Below are 19016 nucleotides of genomic sequence, written 5' to 3' on the forward strand. Positions count from 1 at the left end.
CAGTTCCCCCAGCTCCCTTCACACTGTAATCCCTGATTTACAGCTCAATCCAGGCATCAGATCTCGCACTAGTGTTGTCCGGATCATGAACGATTCGGATCTTTGATCCGAATCTATTTTATGAGTCGATCATCCGAATCATCAAAATGAGTGATTCGGATCGCAAAAGGGGCGGGGCCAGGAGCGACACGCCCCCTCTCAGCGGGCAACGGGGTCCTGGAAGCAGAGCAGAGATGGATCGCTCTGTTGGAAGGGAGGCAGCCTTGCAGGGAGACAGGTAGATGAGAGAGAGGGGACATGGGTGCCACTGCCAGATATGTGTAGAGCACACATACTGGCTATAATCTGCTGCTCATTACAGGCTGTCTGTTCCATAGTGCTGCACAGTGATCACATGGGAAGCTTTTGGCTCAGCACAGCTCAGTAACTTTGCAGACAGTGTGATTGCAGCGCAATATGATCCTCCTGCACTGGGCACTAAACAGCTGCACTTCACTTCTGGGAATGCTTTCTTTCACTGTGCGACCTTTTCTTTCAAAGTGCACAGATGAACATATAGGTGAAATATATGTAAAGCATATGACTTCAGCATGTGGGTATTACGTGCAAACATTTCTGCTCTCTGCTCGTCCCTCGTCCCATCTCTGTCCACTCCCTGCCCTCTGTCCATCTTCTTCCCTTCTCTGTGTGTCCACTCCCCTCCCCTTCTCCTGTCCACAGACCTGTCCTGCTGTTCATTTCACCCCCGAATGCTTCCGGGAGTAAAATGATCCGAGATTCGGATCAAAGATCCGGATCTCTTCAATGATCCGATTCGAATCATCCGGATCATTGAAAAGATCCGAACTTCCCATCTCTATCTCGCACAGCACGCTCAGCTACCAGCCTAGTAGAGTTGTCCGGATCATGAACGATTCGGATCTTTGATCCGAATCTATTTTATGAGTCGATCATCCGAATCATCAAAATGAGTGATTCGGATCGCAAAGGGGGCGGGGCCAGGAGCGACACGCCCCAACACAGCGGGCATCGGGGTCTTGGAAGCAGAGCAGGGATGGATAGCTGAGTTGGAGGGGAGGCAGCCTTGCAGCCACAGGTAGATGAGAGAGAGGGGACATGGGTGCCACTGCCAGATATGTGTAGAGCACACATACTGGCTGCAATGAGCTGCGCATTATAGGCTGTCTGTTCCGCAGTGCTGCACAGTGATCACATTGGAAACTTTTGGCTCAGCACAGCTCAGTAACTTTGCAGACAGTGTGATTGAAAGGCAATATAATCCTCCTGCACTCGGCACTAAACAGCTGCACTTATCTTCTGGTAATGCTTTCTTTCACTGTGCGACCTTTTCTTTCAGAGTGTACAGATGAGCATATAGGTGAAATATATGTAAAGCATATGACTTCAGCATGTGGGTATTACGTGCAAACATTTCTGCTCTCTGCTCGTCCCTCCTCCCATCTCTGTCCACTCCCTGCCCTCTGTCCATCTTCTCCCCTTCTCTGTGTGTCCACCCCCTCCCCTTCTCCTGTCCACAGACCTTTCCTGATACCTCCATGTCGGCATACTCTGGGTTAGGCTCCGCCCCCTTAACCCCTATAGGACCCAATAAAATTATAAAAGGGGCTGAACACCCCCTCCCTGCATTCTTTTTTTCGTCCTCAGCCTCTATGGGACCCATTAGGTATTGGCTGTAGGTAGAAGCATTGCAGGTATGTTTTTGATATTTCTGGATACTCAGAAAGAAGAGGAAAATAAAGCTCATTGAGCGCCTTACCTGAGGCAGGTTTTTCTTTATAAAACTTCTTTTCCTGCCTGGCTCACACACCACTGCTTCTAAATGTGCGTCCTGGGTGTGAGCTTATCATGCTCTGCGGGGCCTGCCGTCTAAATGACAGGATCCGCTGTGTACCCGTTGGGTGGTCTGTTCCGTGCGTCCCTGGTGCTGCATGGAGTATGAGGAGCCATGCTGGTCATGGAGGCGGGCGAGAGCCGTCGGCGGCGTCCGGAAATTGCTTCTGCGCATGCGCGGCATGTGGTGGGAGGCTCTGGGCAGCGGCGGCGGCCATTTTGGTTCAGGGAACGTGCCAATTCGGCGGAGTTGCGCTGGGCACGTTCCGACAGCGCTCTATTTAAAGAGCATAGGAGGCAGTAGCAGGCTGGCTGTCATCCTGGAGGGAGGTTGGAGCTAGCGCTGCTGCTGCAGGACTCAACGCTTGCTGTGTTCTGGTGGCTCATGTGTTTTAGATTGCTAGAAGTAAGTGGATTCAGTTTTAAAAAAAAAAAAAAAAAAAAAAGTCTTTGGTTTTTTATGAGGTCTAATTGGTTCCTTTTGTTTCTGGTTATTCTCACAGTGGATCCTGCAGGTGCCGATGAATCAGAGCATGATAGTCCCTCTGGGTAAGGTCCATTCTGAATTTAAAGGGACAGTGTTTTAAAAAAAAAAAAAAAAAAAAGGAAAAAAGAGTTTGGTGGGGACATCGCTAAACAACATAAATTGTTGTTTGTGTCTTCCAGCTCTAAAGAAGAAGAAAGAAGATCGAGTGTGGTGCCAGTAGGATCTCGGTCACCGTCAAAGCCGAAAAAACATAAATCCAAAAAAAGTCATAAGGATTCAAGACGTTCAAGGTCCAGGTCAAGGTCACCAAGACGGAGGAGTGATTCATATTACAGATACCGTCACCATCATAGCTATGATAATTATCACTTTAGAGAAAGGTCAAGATCGCCACCTTCCAGGCGCATTCCAGATAAAGGGCAGTGTTGGGCTTGCCCAAATCCAGCTCTGCAGGATAAAACAGTCTGTGGATCATGTTTTGGACAATTGTCAAAAGGTAATGAGGATAAGTCAGAAGAAATAGTGGACGTCATCAGGAGAGTCGTAAGGGAGGAGGTTTCCGCTCACGCCTCTACGTCGTCTCAGGTATTGGGAGAAGACAATGACAACTCCACAGAAAACACTGGGGAAGAAGATATACCAGGTTTATTCAGCTTCAGTCTAACGGCTCCATTTATAGCCGCAGTGAAGGAAGCACTGGATTGGACAGAGCAGGAGGAAGAGCCAGAGCAGAACAAGGAATACTATACCCATTTAGTGAAAAAGGCCTCAACTTTTCCATTAATGAAGGAAATAAGGAATGTGATTTTGGAGGAGTGGAAGAAGGTGGAAAACAAACCCTCCATACAAAACAGATTTCAAAAGTTGTACCCACTGAAGGATGAAGAAGTACCATTTCTACTAAACCCACCAACAGTGGACGCGTCACTATCAAGACTGATTAAGAATGTGACATTACCAATGGAAAATTCAGTGATGTTTATTGACGTCTTGGATAGGCGTATTGATAATGATCTTAAGAAGATTTACCTGGCAGCAGGTACGGCGTGCAAACCATCCATTGCACTAACATCAGTGGCAAAGGCCATGAAGGTGTGGGTATCTAATGTAGAAGAGGCCATCCTAATGGATATGGAAAAAACGGAAATTCTAACTGCTCTGGAGGATTTGAAGATTACGGCGGATTTTATCGCAGAAGCTTCATTAGACTTGCTGAGATCGTCATCACGCATTATGTTGAGTGCAGTGACTGCGAAGAGGGCGTTATGGCTGAAGCCATGGAAGGCCGACCAGAGTTCGAAGCAGAACTGGATTAAGATTCCCTTTGATGGTCAAACCCTGTTTGGTAGTGAAATGGATAAAGCTATTTCAAGGGTCACAGGCGGAAAGTCTGGATTGATACCGCAGGATAGGCCACAATCAAAACCAGCAGCGACGGGAAAAAGACAAACCTACAATAGATTTAAGGACAGCAAGAGTTACAAGCCAGCAAGACAATTCAGAAAGAACTGGAGGAGCTCGCAAGCATCGCTGTCTAGGAATCTCAAGGCAGCACAGAATCCAGGGGCTTCTAAGCAGTCCTTTTGAAGGTGCGCCCACCCAGTCATCCCCGATAGGTTCCAGGCTCAGAGCCTTCAGAGAAGTCTGGGTGGGAAAGATTCAGGATCCTTGGGTGATATCTACAATTTCAAAAGGGCACAAATGGAAATTCAAGTCAAAGCCACAGGACAGATTTGTGCCTACCCGCCTGCCAAGGGGGGTGCAGAAAAGATCAACATTAAAAGATTATGTGCAATCCTTGGTTCAACAAAAGGCAGTGATTCCAGTGCCTCAGCAGGAAAGATTTCAGGGGGTTTACTCGCCTATCTTCCTGGTACAGAAAAAAACCGGCACCTTCAGACCAGTTATAGACTTGAAGTATCTGAACAAATCAATCGCCCTGGCAAAATTCAAGATGGAATCACTTCAGTCGATCATACTGTCAATAAGCCCAAACGATTGGATGGTGTCAATAGATCTGCAGGACGCCTATCTACACATACCGATTCATCACGACTTCCAAAGGTTCTTGAGGTTTGCACTACTGGATCTGCACTTCCAGTTCACTTCTCTTCCTTTCGGACTATCAACGTCACCAAGGACATTCTCAAAAGTCTTAATTGCAGTAATTGCGATGCTGAGGGTCCAGGGGATAAGAATACATCACTACCTGGACGACATCCTGATACTGGCAGAGACGGAGGAGAAGTTGATTTGTCATCGAGATCGAACTATGAGTTTTCTGACTCAATTAGGCTGGGTAATAAATATACAGAAGAGCCAGTTGTGCCCATCAAGACACCTAGTTTACCTAGGGGCTCTCTTCGACACGAGGGAGAACACAGTATCACTTCCGGTAGAGAAGACCGACAAAATCAAGAATATGTGCTCACAGGCAATACAGAGGCCATGGAGCAGTGCAAGGAGGTGTCTACAATTACTAGGAGTAATGTCCTCCTGCATACCGATGATCAGATGGAGTCGGTGGCATATGAGAAGATTGCAGTGGGAATTCCTGGAACAGTGGAATCAAATATCAATGCATCAGAAAATCTGGTTGTCGGAAGGGACAAAGGAGTCGATGCAGTGGTGGATGGAGGATTCCAATTTACTACTGGGACACTCATTAATTCCATATACCTGGACCATCCTTACGTCGGATGCCAGCCAATTGGGTTGGGGAGCACACTGTCAAGATCAATGGGTCCAGGATATATGGGTTCCTCCCCAACTTGGGGTAGTGTCGAATGTACTAGAGTTGAGAGCAGCAGTAAAGGCCTCTCAAAGATTTGCCCACCTTCTACAGAACAAGGCGGTATGCTTCCAGTTGGACAACAAGGCAGCGGTAGCCTACATACAGAAGCAAGGGGGAACCAGAAGTGCCACTCTGATGAAGGAAATGGCTCCGCTGATGGAATGGGCAGAGAAGAATTGGATGGCAATGAGAGCTATATATATTCCGGGAGTGCAGAACATCCAAGCAGACTTGTTGTCCAGACGAACCATGAAGAACAACGAGTGGCAACTAAAGAGGTCAGTGTTTATGAGCCTGGTGCACCAGTGGGGGTTGCCACAAATCGACCTCTTCGCGTCATCGACAAACAGTCAACTACCCAGTTTCTTCTCCAGGACAGCTTGTCCGAAGGCAATGGGGACAGATGCGTTAACTCTCCCGTGGAAAGCGGCTCTAGTGTATGCTTATCCGCCGGTTCCGCTCCTCCTGAGGTTTCTAAAGAGACTGTTATCAGAAAAGATAGAGGCAATTGTAATTGCCCCATACTGGCCCAAGAGGCCGTGGTTCCCTCTGTTGTTACATATGTCCTTATGTCCACCGATGAGATTACCGAAGATTCCGGACATCATATCCCAGAATTTGTGCCTTCACAAGAACCCGCAGAGACTAGAGCTGACTGCGTGGAGGTTGAGAGGGGGATCTTAAGGAGATCTGGATTCTCAGAGCCAGTAATTGAAACCTTGCTAAAGGCAAGGAAAAAATCTACAAACAAAACCTATCACAGGATTTGGAGAAAGTTTATTGACTTTGCAATGCAAAAGAGCATAGACTATCTGAATCCGTCTATTCCGGAAGTACTGGATTTTATCCAGTCGGGAGTAGAGCTAGGATTAAGTGTCAGCACATTAAGGGGACACGTGTCAGCTATCTCGGCATTAACTGGATACAGACTAGCTTCAGAAAGGGCTATGCAACAGTTTTTCCAAGCCTTGTTAAAAATTAGGCCTCCTATCCGCAAAACGATGCCAAGTTGGGACTTACCATTGGTCCTGTCATATCTGTCAGGTCCGCCATTCGAGCCTTTGGAGCAATGCACAATTTGGAATCTAACTCTGAAAGCAACCTTTCTCATTGCAATCTCTTCAGGAAGGCGGGTCTCAGAGATTCAGGCTTTGGGCTATAAGGATCCTTATCTGATGTTCTTCCCAGATAGGATAGTACTAAGACCACTGCTACACTTCCTGCCGAAAGTGGTGTCAGAAAGGCATCTAAATCAAGAGTGGAACTTGCCAACGTTTCCGGAACAGGATCATCCTTTGGACGTGGCCAGGATTGTACGGAAGTATCTGCTGGACACAGAATCCTTTAGGACGACGGAGCATTTGTTCATCTGTCCCTCAGGTCCGCGGAAAGGAAAGGAGGTGACGTCAAGGACAATTGCCACATGGATCGTCAGACTTATTAAAGCAGCATATAGAGCCAGGGGGACTGAGTCTCCTTCTACTTCGGCACATTCTACAAGAAGCATAGCCTCTTCTTGGGCAGCGTATTCAGGAGTTTCATTGACCACCATTTGCAAGGCGGCGAATTGGACTTCCACGAATACCTTCATTAATCACTACCGAGTGGATCCGGGTGCACTGTCGACTGTAAACTTTGGGAGAAAAGTGTTATCGGCGGTTGATAAATAAGTAATTATTGCATTATATCCCACCCGTCTTGTCTTTTATTCTACTAGTTAAATCCCAGAGTATGCCGACATGGAGGTATCAGGAAACTAGGAAAATTTGTACTTACCTTCGGTAATTTTCCTTTCCTGATACAACTCCATGTCGGCATGCGACCCACCCATCAAGGGTCCATAGGTCTGAGTACTATACTAGAATGCAGGGAGGGGGTGTTCAGCCCCTTTTATAATTTTATTGGGTCCTATAGGGGTTAAGGGGGCGGAGCCTAACCCAGAGTATGCCGACATGGAGTTGTATCAGGAAAGGAAAATTACCGAAGGTAAGTACAAATTTTCCTAGTGTCCTGCTGTTCATTTCACCCCCGAATGCTTCCGGTAGTAAAATGATCCGAGATTCGGATCAAAGATCCGGATCTCTTCAATGATCCGATTCGAATCATCCGGATCATTGAAAAGATCCGAACTTCCCATCTCTACAGCCTAGAGGCAGCCCAGAAGATCTCGGCCTGTCCATCACCCGCCCCCTGTCCATTATCCCAGCTCTTGGCAACCCTACTTCAAAGGGCAGCGTTGGTGGGGGCGGGAGAGTTGCCAGAGCGCCGTCCAATCGGAACGCAGGAGGGTGGGTCTGGCCATGAGGGGGCGCCGCTATTGGTGCTCGGGAGGGTGTGGTGAACATTGCGTTCCATTTCAGAACGCAGAAACCTCTGAAGGACAATCGCTCCCTGTGACGTCACGGGGAATAGCGCTGCACAGCGGAAGGGCGGCCGCAGCGGGCGGCGGGATGTGCCGCTAGGACGCTGGTGGGGTCGCAGGTACACCCGAGTGACTGTCTGTGCGTCTCTTCTCTTCTTCTGCTGCTCTCTTGTGTGTCTTCCATGTCGGGCTGTCTCCTTGTGTCTCCTGCGCTGCTCTGTCCTGTCCGCCGGGCGGCTGCCGCTTGTGGATGTTCGCAACTTGTTGTGACAGGAGAATGTGTGTGTGCCCCGGGCCCCGGCGCATCGGTACGTATCCCCTCCTACATCCTGCTGCACTGCACTGACAAGACGTACAGCACATATAGCGGGCTAGGCTAGAACTGATCCTAGCTGCAGAGCATTGTGTCTGGCTATGCTAGATCTGATCCAGAACTATGTGTCTGGCTGTGCTAGATCCGATCCAATCTTCAGCGCAGAGCATTGCGTCTGGCTGTGCTAGATCTCACCCAGAACTATGTGTCAAGGTATGCTAGGTCTGATCCAGAACTATGTGTCTGTCAGGCTATGCTAGATCCGATCCAAGCTTCAGTGCAGAGATGTGTGTCAGGCTAAGCTAGATCCGATCCAGAAGTATGTGTCTGGCTATGTTAGATCCGACCCAATCTTGAGTGCAGAGCTATGTGTCAGGTCCGTCCCAAACTTCACTGCAGAGCATTGTGTCTCGCTGTGCTAGATCTCATCCAGAACTATGTGTCAGGCTATGCTAGATCTGATCCAGAACTGTGTGTCAGACTATACTAGATCCGATCCAATCTTCAGCGCAGAGCATTGTGTCAGGCCATGCTAGATACGACCCAAGCTACAGTGCAGAGCTGTGTGTCAGGCTAAGCTAGATCCGATCCAGAAGTATGTGTCTGGCTATGCTAGATCCAATCTTGAGTGCAGAGCTATGTGTCAGGTCCGTCCCAAGCTCCAGTGCAGAACATTGTGTCAGGCTATGCTAGATCCGATCCGAGCTCCAGTGCAGAACATTGTGTCAGGTTATGTTAGATCCGATCCGAGCTCCAGTGCAGAACATTGTGTCAGGTTATGTTAGATCCGATCCGAGCTCCAGTGCAGAACATTGTGTCAGGTTATGTTAGATCCGATCCAAGCTCCAGTGCAGAGCATTGTGTCTAGCTATGCTAGATCCGACCCAAGCTTCACTGCAGAGCATTGTGTCAGGCTATGCTAGATCCGGTCTGAGCTCCAGCACAGAGCATTGTGTCTAGATGTGCTAGATCTGATCCAGAACTGTGTGTCCGGCTATGCTAGATATGACCCAAGCTCTAGTGCAGAGTATTGTGTCTGGCTATGCTAGATCTGATCCAGAACTATGTGTCTGGCTAAGCTAGATCCGATCCGAGCTCCAGTGCAGAACATTGTCAGGCTATGCTAGATCCGATCCGAGCTCCAGCGCAGAGCATTGTCTAGCTGTGCTAGATCTGATCCAGAACTGTGTGTCAGGCTATGCTAGATACGACCCAAGCTTCAGTGCAGAGCATTGTCTGGCTATGCTAGATCTGATCCAGAACTATGTGTCTGGCTATGCTAGATCCGATCTGAGCTTCAGTGCAGAGCATCGGGTCTGGCTATGCTAGATCTGATCCGAGCTTCCCTGCAGAGCATTGTGTCAGGCTATGCTAGATCCGAGCTTCCCTGCAGAGCATTGTCTGGTTATGCTAGATCCAATCTGAGCTTCAGTGCAGGGCTATGCATCCGGGTATGTTAGAACTGATCCAAGCTTCAGTGCAGAGTTTTGTGTTGGGCTATGCTAAAGCCAAGCTAGTCTTCATAGCTAGACCTGATTTGAGCCAAGTGTCAGTACAGAGCCGCTAGGCTATGCTAACGCTAAGCTTCAATAAAGAGCTTGTAATGATGGTCTTGTCTAGGAGAACTCATGGATAAGTATGTGATCAGTTTGGTCAGGTGATAGATATGCAAGTCTCTGATTTGGTAGTCATGATCATGTGCTAAAGCAGAATGCGATTACAGCAAATCAGAGCTTTGCAAATCTATCAGGTGATCAAACAAATCGCATGCTTCTCCACAAGTTCTCCTAGACATGGCCATAACAGAGCTGTGTGTTAGGCTATGCTAGATGTGATATTCAGTACTGAGCTGTATGCTAGATCCAAGCTTCAGGGCAATGCTGTGTGTCAGGCTATGCTCTATTTGGGCTTCAGCACAGATCTGAGGAAGGGCTATGACCAAAGCAATGTCATGTTTAACTCTGTTTGCTCCAAAACAAGTTATTTGCTGAGCCATTGGTGTTTTTTCTCCAGTTTGTTCAGAGATCCAAGATTCAGTGCAGAGCTTTGTGTCAGCCCAAGCTTCAGTTCAGAATGTTTCTGTCCAGTCATGCCTGGTCATCATGGAGTAAGCAGGCAGTGTTGGAACAGTGAAATAATGTCCTCGCCAAACAGATGCTTTCCTACGAGCATCTGCTGATTAGTACAGACCCGCTCATGATGCCACATTGGGTAGTGTTGGCGATGATCACAATAAAATCCTTGAAAAAAAAAAACAATATCAGGTTGTCAGCTGAAAATGTGTATTCATGAATTGCAAATGTCCCAAAATGCTATAATTCCTGAAAACGTAAGTGTTGAGCAGTGTAGCAGACTATGTGACCACTATGGTAGGAGAAGGGTCTCCAGTGTACAGACGCATGGTTATTTGTGCAAGTAGCTTTATACAGCAGATTAGTTTCATGTTTTGAAAGTGTGAGAACAGATATGCAGTTATTGTAGTAATAAACTCTGCTATATTGTAAGTGGATTAAGGGTTGGGGCACTCTCTGGATTTTCTCTGGGGCCCATCATAGTAGTTTCCCAGTAGGCATTTCAGTCATTGATATTATTTAGGCCCTGGGTTTTTTTTTTATTTTTTTTTTCCTATGTAGTAGAGGGGTAAACAGAGTGAATATACTTTTTAAGAACACCTATAATGGGAAAAAAAAAAAAAGAGCCTCTGGATCCTAATGAGGCTTCCTCCGTCCTCTTCAGCCTCGTGGATCCAGCGCTGGCAGGCCCCCGAACAGCTTGCAGCAATATTTATCAATCCGCGCTCCTGCGCAGGTTCAGAACAAGCTTCCCCTCGGGCTCCAGCGGAAACCGCCAAGCCGGATCAGTTCCACTGTACTGCGCAGTAGAGTGGACCTGATCAAGCTTGGCAGTGTCCCTCAATGGGGGCATTTTTAAAATCCTAAACATTGCATTTGGGTAGCGATCGTGGAACATATTGCCAGGGCTGTGGAGTTGGAGTTGAGGAGTCGGAGTAATTTTTTTTTTGGGGGGGGGGGGGAGGGGGGGGGGGGGGGTACCTGGAGTAGGAGGTTTCATAAACTGAGAAGTTGAAATCAGATGATTTTTCTACCCAGGTCTATGGAGTCAGTCGAGGAATCGGACCAACGGTCATAAACTGAGGAGGAGTTGCTGCAAGGTTTGCACCTGTCTCCGGGAGCGTTCTGCGCCTGCAAAGCACTACTGAGCAGGCGCAGAACGCTCCAAGATGGGGAGCGCACTTGGCCACGATGCGCCAACTGACTGCGAAGAACTAGGCTGCTACTGGAGCATCTAGGAGAATTTGTATGGTGGCGTTTGAGTGATCTGCGCAGAGAGGGCTGGGGGGAGCCCCAAGTATGTATAAAACTTTGTCACCCTCCTGCCTGGTACACTTTAGGCAAACCTTTGTTTCCCCAGACACCACACACGTGGACTGCAGCAAGTGTCATCCCTGAGTTGCCTTGGGAATTTTTTATATTTGCATATTTTAGTGTAACTGTCTCTCTGTAATCTGAGAACTTCATCTGAATGAATTGTGGGCATATTTCTGGTATAAAGAAACCACTGGGGCACATGATGTTCTGCATGTAGCTTGATGTGTGTTGGCCTGGCATCACATTCTGCAACTGTAAATGTCTTTCTCAGCTGTGCTTAAAGCTGCCTTCCGAGACACTCAAGACAGCCTCCGATACAATACTATACTGAGCGGTAGTCTCGTACACACGGACGAGAAATATCGCTAAGCTGGGATCGGTAATTGATCCCTAGGCCGACATTACAGTGCTAACACTGTACAGTTCTGTTGCTGATTGGGGGGGGGGGGGGGCACAGAGCCGATGGATTGATGCGAGTGTGATGTCACGCAGGTGCTGGGTGAGTGGGGGGGAAAATGCTCTTGGCCAAAGCAACCTGCCAGGCAAATCACTGGCCCAGGGGGATTAGGTGGTGCTGTACACATCAGGGCTGTGAAGTCGGAGTCCGGGCAATTTTGGGCACCCGGAGTTGGAGACTGAGTCGTGGGTTCAGAAATTGAGGAGTCTGGAGTCGCATGATTTTTGTACAAAATCCACAGCCCTGTTAAGTATTAGACTAAGGAGTCAGAGTCGAGGAGTCGGAGTCTCAGCAATTTTGGGTACCCGGAGTCGGAGTTGGAGTCGTGGTTTCAGAAACCGAGGAGTTGGAGCCGGAATATTTTTGTACCGACTCCACAGCCCTGGTACACATGCTGGATTCTTAGCAGAGACAGTCTTTTTCAGCCACCTCGGCCGAGTGTCTGTGTGTGTCTGTGTACATACGCACGGGGCTTTTTAGGCTGGGTTCACATAAGACCTAGCGTGAATAAGGAGCATTTTATGCAGGTGCGTATGCGGTTCTGTAATGCGTTTTTGGTGCGTTTGCTATTTTTTTTTTTTTTTTTACACAGATGCGTTTTAATGTGTTTGTGGTTTGCATATGTTAAACGCATATGCGTTTTTATATTTACATTTATGCAAATCACTAGGAAAACAACAGGAAGCGGGAAACACAAATCTTTATTTAAAAAAAAAACAAAATGCTAAACGCAATACGTTGCGTTTCCATTGACTTTCATTAAAGAGAGTCTAAAGCGAGAATAAATCTCCCTTCAGACCTCATATATAGCAGGGGCACGTGTGGCCCTGCTAAACCGCCGCTATCCCGCGGCTTATCGGGGGTCCCTTGACCCCCAAATCCCCCTCCGTGCAGCGGGGGAGTGCTTCCTGGTTGGGGCAGGGCTAACCGCCGCAGCCCTGCCCCACGCGCGTCTGTCAGCACGTATCTCCGCCTCTCCCCCGCCCCTCTCAGTCTTCCTTCACTGAGAGGGGCGGGGGAGAAGCGGTGATGCGCGGCTGATAGACGCGACTGGAGGCAGGGCTGCAGCCGTTAGCCCTGCCTCCAGGAGCGACCAAGCCTGCGACAGTGTCGCAGTGGGGGGTTTGGGGGTGAAGGGACCCCCTTTTAGCGGCGGTTTAGCAGGGGCACACGTGCCCCTGCTAACTATGAGTTCTGAAGCGAGATTTATTCTCGCTTCAGAGTCTCTTTAAGTACGTTTTGGCAGCTATCCTGCATAATATGCAACAAAACCAGGTTCTCGAAATGCATACAGTAAATCGCAGGTCTTTTTTTTTTTTTTTTTTCCTGCTTCCCATTGACTAACATTGCTGCATAAAATGCGGCGTTTTACACAACGCTAGGGTTTCTGCTATGTGTGTGCCCAGCCTCTGTGTGTACTGATTGAGCACCTGAAAAACAAGTGGCAACTGTGTTTGCTGGCAGTATATGGAGTCCACCTGCAAATAATGAAAGCTGGCGTGGCAGCAATTGTGTTTCGAACTATCCATCCTACATGAAAAGTCATTGCTGACTGAAAAGTAAAGGTAATTTGTAATTTGCCATGTGTAGCCCTGGTGTTAGATTACTTACTCTATGAAAGATGGGGCCGGTGGGCAATTACAGGTACAGGAGGGGTGCAGAAAGGAGAACAGGGGGAGTGGTGAGCATCAGGACAGCTCAGCATATATGCCTGCTTTGAGCTGCAGCTCTGCCTCCATGTGCGTCAATCTGCCAGCGGATCGCCGCCTCTCTCAGATAAGGAAGACGGGGAGAGGCGGGGATTGATGCGCGAAGAGGCAGAGCTACAGCCCTAAGATCTGCCTCAAGCAGGAAGCGCTCCCTGGACACAGGAGAGGGGATTTAGGGGGTATAAACCCCTCGTTTAGCAGGGCTTATGGTGCTTAAAATGAATACAAGTTAATAAAGAGAATTTAGACTCTCTTCAGAGTCTCTTTAGGCCTCTTTCACAGTGCGACATTAAAGTCGCACGTTAGAAAATGTTCCAACGCAGACTAACGCACAGCAATGCAAAGTCTGTGCGACATTCACAGTGCACACGTTGCGTTGTGTGTAACGCGTAGCAATATTTAGAAAGTGCTGCATGCTGTGCGTTTAGCAATACATTTGCTGTGTTATGTGTGTTGCACATGCTCAGTAATGGTTTTTGTTTAAATGTAACGCATGCGCCTGTTTTCGTTCCATCAGTATGCGATGAAAACGGCACACCAAGAGACACATAACGTAGTGCAAAATAACGTCCAATTTTATAACCTACATGCGTTGCGTTAGGGGCACGTTGTGCGACCTTAACGTCGCATCAAACGCAACGTCTTTGTATGAAAAAGCCCTTAAAGCGGACTTAAAGTGTAAAAATAAATTCCACTCTGTCCACGGAAGTTATAATAAAGTAGCCAGAATTTTATTTACAATATTTTTTTTTGCGTTTTAGCCATGCCCCACCATCCTACCCCCCCCCCGAGCCCCCCCCCCCCCCCCCCCCCCCCCCCCCCGAAAATGTTCTGCCTGTGACCAGAGGAGGGCAGGAGGTAGCTATTATGCCTGGTGTACTCCATGTACTTTTCCATCAGATCGATGGGTGAAAACGATAATTTGTCAGATCCGATCTGCTCCTGATCGAGAACAGGATCGCTTTTTCAGATCATTACTGCACAAAATCGATTCTGTTCTTGATCGGGAGCAGATTGGACGTAACGGAAAATTATCGATTTGACCTATTGATCTGATGTTGTGTGCCAGAGCCCATAATTGCATGCAAATTCTTTCCAAACATTAGACTGTAGACACTGTATGAGCGATTTTCTTCTCAGCAGTTTCTGAGCTCCCATTGGCGTGTAGTAAAAATTCAGCAATCTCGAGTTTTAGAAAAAGTGCGAACACTGCAGTTTTACTCTGCTTTTAATGTTAATCAATGGGAGTGTTTTAAAAGAAAGCGCTCACAGTGTGTCTACTATGATTGCTGTGGTATACCGTGGTTTGATTTTGCATGGTAATCATACTATGCACAATCCTGTTTTAGGGGGCGGGGTGAGAGGTGCATCGGCTGGAGGAGAGCGGACACATTGGGGGGGGGGGGGGGGGGGGGGAACGAGTGCATCGACAGGGGAGAGCGGGTAGAAACTACTCGCCTTCCTTAAGCCACATGTGGCAACTATCTACTTCCTCCCAGGCGTTGGTAACCTCGCCCCCTGTGATGGCGTAGCCGCATGTCATCACGCTGGTAATAAAGTGACGACGCCTGGGAGGAACAAGATAGGTGCTGTGTGTGTCTGGCTGAAGGAAGATGAGTAGTTTCTGTCCGCTCTCCCCCTCCGCTGCGCTGGGGGCAACTATACTAGCTATCTATGCTGGAGGCACCTATACTGGGGGCAACTATACTAGCTATCTATGCTGGAGGCACCTATACTGGGGGCAACTATACTAGCTATCTATGCTGGAGGCACCTATACTGGGGGCAACTATACTAGCTATCTATACTGGAGGCACCTATACTGGCTATCTATGCTGGAGGCACCTATACTGGGGGCAACTATACTAGCTATCTATGCTGGAGGCACCTATACTGGGGACAACTATACTAGCTATCTATGCTGGAGGCACCTATACTGGGGGCAACTATACTAGCTATCTATACTGGAGGCACCTATACTGGCTATCTATGCTGAAGGCACCTATACTGGGGGCAACTATACTAGCTATCTATGCTGGAGGCACCTATATTGGGGGCAACTATACTAGCTACCTATACTGGGGGCAACTAGACTGGTTACCTATACTGGAGGCAGATTCCTGGCTAACCTATACTGGGGTACTAATACCTGGCTAGTTTGGGTATTTGGCTGGCCAGATCCCGAATTCTTCAGGTTTTGGGAGTAACCTACCTCAACTTTTAGGTACAAAATCAGATCCTTACCTTGAGAGGGAAGCCTCAGGATCCTATTGAGGCTTCCCTTGCCACTCCGTTGTCCCCGTCACTGAGTGCGGCCCCCCCAAAAGATTAGCCATAATTGTGTAATACCGTCATAACGCGATATTTTTTTGAGACAGATTTCATACCGTTGCAATCCTAGTGTCTACAGCTTTACTTGTGCTTCTAAATAATATCTGTAAACTCTGTTCTATAGGTTATATTATTATACCGAATTCTAGCTATAAGCATTATTTGCACTTGGCAGCAGTAGAGGCACCTGATGCCCGTGCCACGCTGGTTCAGAGCCTGTGATAATGCAGCTTTGCCCGCTGTCTGCCAGCTAGCGCTGATTACATTATCAGTTCTGCATTAGGCTCAGGTGTAATATAAATACTGTAAGCGGCTGATGTGCAAATTAGTCTTTACAGACAGTATTAATTTATTTGGGAGATTGGCATCTCACGCTGTGGATTCATTGGGCTGATTAGCCTTCATTATTGTCAGAGCAGAGATAATCATAGCATTGCAGTCCTGAACGCTGGCTAAGTGGATGGAAAGTGTTTCTGACAGTTGGCTCATTTACAAACTAATGACCAAAAAAATCTGTGTATGACCAGAATAACAGTTCATCATACAGCAAGCATTGGACTTTACAATAGACCCCATTATTGCAAAGCCATTGTATGTCGTGTCCATCTGATGCTTGGCCTGAGACTAATACATCTAATGTATTGCCAAGTGTTCAAAGGACAACTGAAGTGACGATATGTAGGCTGCCATATTTGTTCTCTTTTGATTCGTTCTGATTTTTATTATTGCTCGATCATACAACTTGTTACCCAGATGAATTTGACACCAGTCGGCGTTAGGCGGTCCCCAGCGAGCCACTCTCCCATTGGTGGGAGGCGGTTGGGACGTTAAACAATACTGGTTGCCTGGCAGCCCTGCTGATCCTGCTGGTTGTTTATTTTAAGACTAGGAGGTAGGTCTAATGCCCCATCTACACGTTACGATTCTTTCTGTGATTCGATTACGATCCGATTAAATCCGACATGTCCGGGATTCGAGTTGCCATTGTTTTGCAATGGCAAATCGAATTGATTCAAATCCCAATCGGACATGTCGGATTTAATCGGATCATAAATAGAATCGTAATTGAATTGCACAAAAAATCTTACTGTGTAGATTGGGCTTAAAGCTAGGAGGACCAAATGTCATCCGTGTGCTCTTCCTCCCATTGCCTGCCTTTGTTTGCACAGTTGCTCCTGAGTTCAGGTGCATTTCAAGTTTCCAGTCTTGAAGGTCATTTAGCAAAGCCCACAGAGTACCTGAAGTTAGGTCCTCTGTTGCAAACAAAAATAAGTCAATTCTTCAGAGTAAAATTCTATGTCTTTTTTTTATGTTTGCACGGTTGAAGACTTTTTCAAGAGAAATTTGTCTTCTGCTGACCTTGAGGTGGACAGTACTGCTTGGATATTTGACCTTGTTGTCTTTCTCTTGTGTAAATAGACTTCTTAAAGGGATACTGTAGGATGTCGGGGGGAAAATGAGTTGAACTTACCCGGGGGGGCTTCTAATGGTCCCCCACAGACATCCTGTGCCCGTGCAGCCACTCACCGATGCTCCGGCCCCGCCTCCGGGTCACTTCTGGAATTTCTGACTTTAAAGTCTGAAAACCACTGCGCCTGCGTTGCCGTGTCCTCGCTTACCCGGATGTCACCAGGAGTGTACTGCACAGGCACAGACCATACTGGGCCTGCGCAGTACGCTCCTGGTGCCATCAGTGGGAGTGAGGACACGACAATGCAGGCACAGTGGTTTTCAGACTTTAAAGTCTGAAATTCCAGAAGTGAACCAGAGGCGGGGCCGGAGTATTGGTGAGTGGCTGCGCGGGCACAGGATGTCTTCGGGGGACCATTAGAAGCCCCGGGTAAGTTCAACTCATTTTCCCCCGGCACCCCCCCCCCCCCCCCCCCCCCTACAGTATCCCTTTAAGTAGCAGATATCACTATTAAGCCTGGTACATATTTTCAATAATGATTGGCCAGTCGCTGACCAATTTTACTACCTCCAATGTAGTATGAGTTTGCCACCTTAATGTAGCATGGGAATTTACCGACACAATCTACTACATGGAGGTGGTAAAAATTGGGCAATCAAAATTTAAGGTGTGTACCTGGCTTTAGTGTCTGAAACTGCTAACAGAGGTTGCTCCTGTAGGAAAGGGTAACTTTTTTTTTTTTTGAGAATTTCTGAAAAGCCAGATGTCAGATTGGTGCTAGTTTAGGAGACCCAGCAGGAAACCTCATAAGGAATAGTTCTCCAGTCACAGCACTTCTACGGCTCAAAGCTCTGTGATTGGCCAAATTGTGTGGGCGTAGCTTACTACAACCTATTTGAGACATAGCAGTTCGAGAAGGCGCTGTCCACCTAATCGTGTTAGTGATATTCCCTTTGAGGTTTCCTGCTGGGCCCCATAAACTAGACTAGCAACGACAGATCCCCATTCCACCCCGTGATACATTTGGCTGCTGAAATATGTCCAACATCATCAATTTCCTCCAACTTGGAGAAACTGTGACAAAGAATTGAACTTTATCCCAATCAGTAGCTGATACCCCCTTTTCCATTAGAAATCTATTTTCTCAAACAGATTAGAAGGGGGCTGTGTATGGCTGATATTGTGGTGAAACCCCTCCCACAGTGTGATGTCAGGACCATGGTACTGACATCACACTGTCGGAGCCTTGTGGCATTGTGGGAAATAACAGCTGCCAAAAAAAGCAAGCTGCATCTCCTGCCATTGACATCACCTGCCAGCAGTAAAAATCTCACCATGTGATAAATATGAGGGAGAGGAAAGATTTTTTAAATTATATATCTATTTTATTTTAATTATATATCTATCTCTTCTCCCCCCCCCCCCCCCTCCCCCCCCAAACTCAACCTGAAATGTTGGAATAGATTTTGGCTGGAGTTTCTGTACAATTGAGCTAAAAGCCTTGAAATCTGATTAGTATAGTTTTCTTTCTCTTTGCTGTGCCTTGAATTTGTATTCTTGCAGCCCAGAATCCAACTAGCTGGCTGCACAGAATTTTAATAGTCACAAGCTTGAGTCCTCCTGAAGCTCTCCAGCATGCTCCTGTTACATCAGCTAAAAATACACGTCGAGTGCTGTCCAGCAGAGCAGCCAGCATGGCCCTCACACTGGGCTCTGCAGTGTCATGTGTGTGACAGTGGGGTGGTGTGCACTTTGCTCCTGCTCCACATCCATTCTGCTTGAGGCATTGCAGTAAGATTCCAGATCTGCCTGCTTTCTTCCTGTTTGCTGGTATGTGTTTCTCTGCTACATACACTGCTCTGTGTATCCATCTCTCTGTGCTAATGGGTGATCTGTTAATATGATTGCTTGTC

General features: G+C 47.5%; 1 protein-coding gene across 3 annotated transcripts in view; it reads left to right on the plus strand.

Moving 5' to 3' along the window:
• PDP1 (pyruvate dehydrogenase phosphatase catalytic subunit 1) overlaps positions 1-19016 on the plus strand; it is an 89386-nt gene that overhangs the window by 63592 nt on the left and 6778 nt on the right. Inside the window, exon 1 of one of the 3 annotated variants that reach the window (XM_068237654.1) lies at positions 7497-7613. The exons of the other annotated variants lie outside the window; for them this stretch is intronic. The gene's annotated coding sequence lies outside the window, so the exon portion shown is untranslated. Of the gene's footprint in view, positions 1-7496; positions 7614-19016 lie in introns of those variants that run through there. 3 annotated transcript variants of the gene reach the window in all.

This window comes from Hyperolius riggenbachi, chromosome 5 (genome assembly GCF_040937935.1).
Source record: "Hyperolius riggenbachi isolate aHypRig1 chromosome 5, aHypRig1.pri, whole genome shotgun sequence".
Classification (NCBI taxonomy): Eukaryota; Metazoa; Chordata; class Amphibia; order Anura; family Hyperoliidae; genus Hyperolius; species Hyperolius riggenbachi.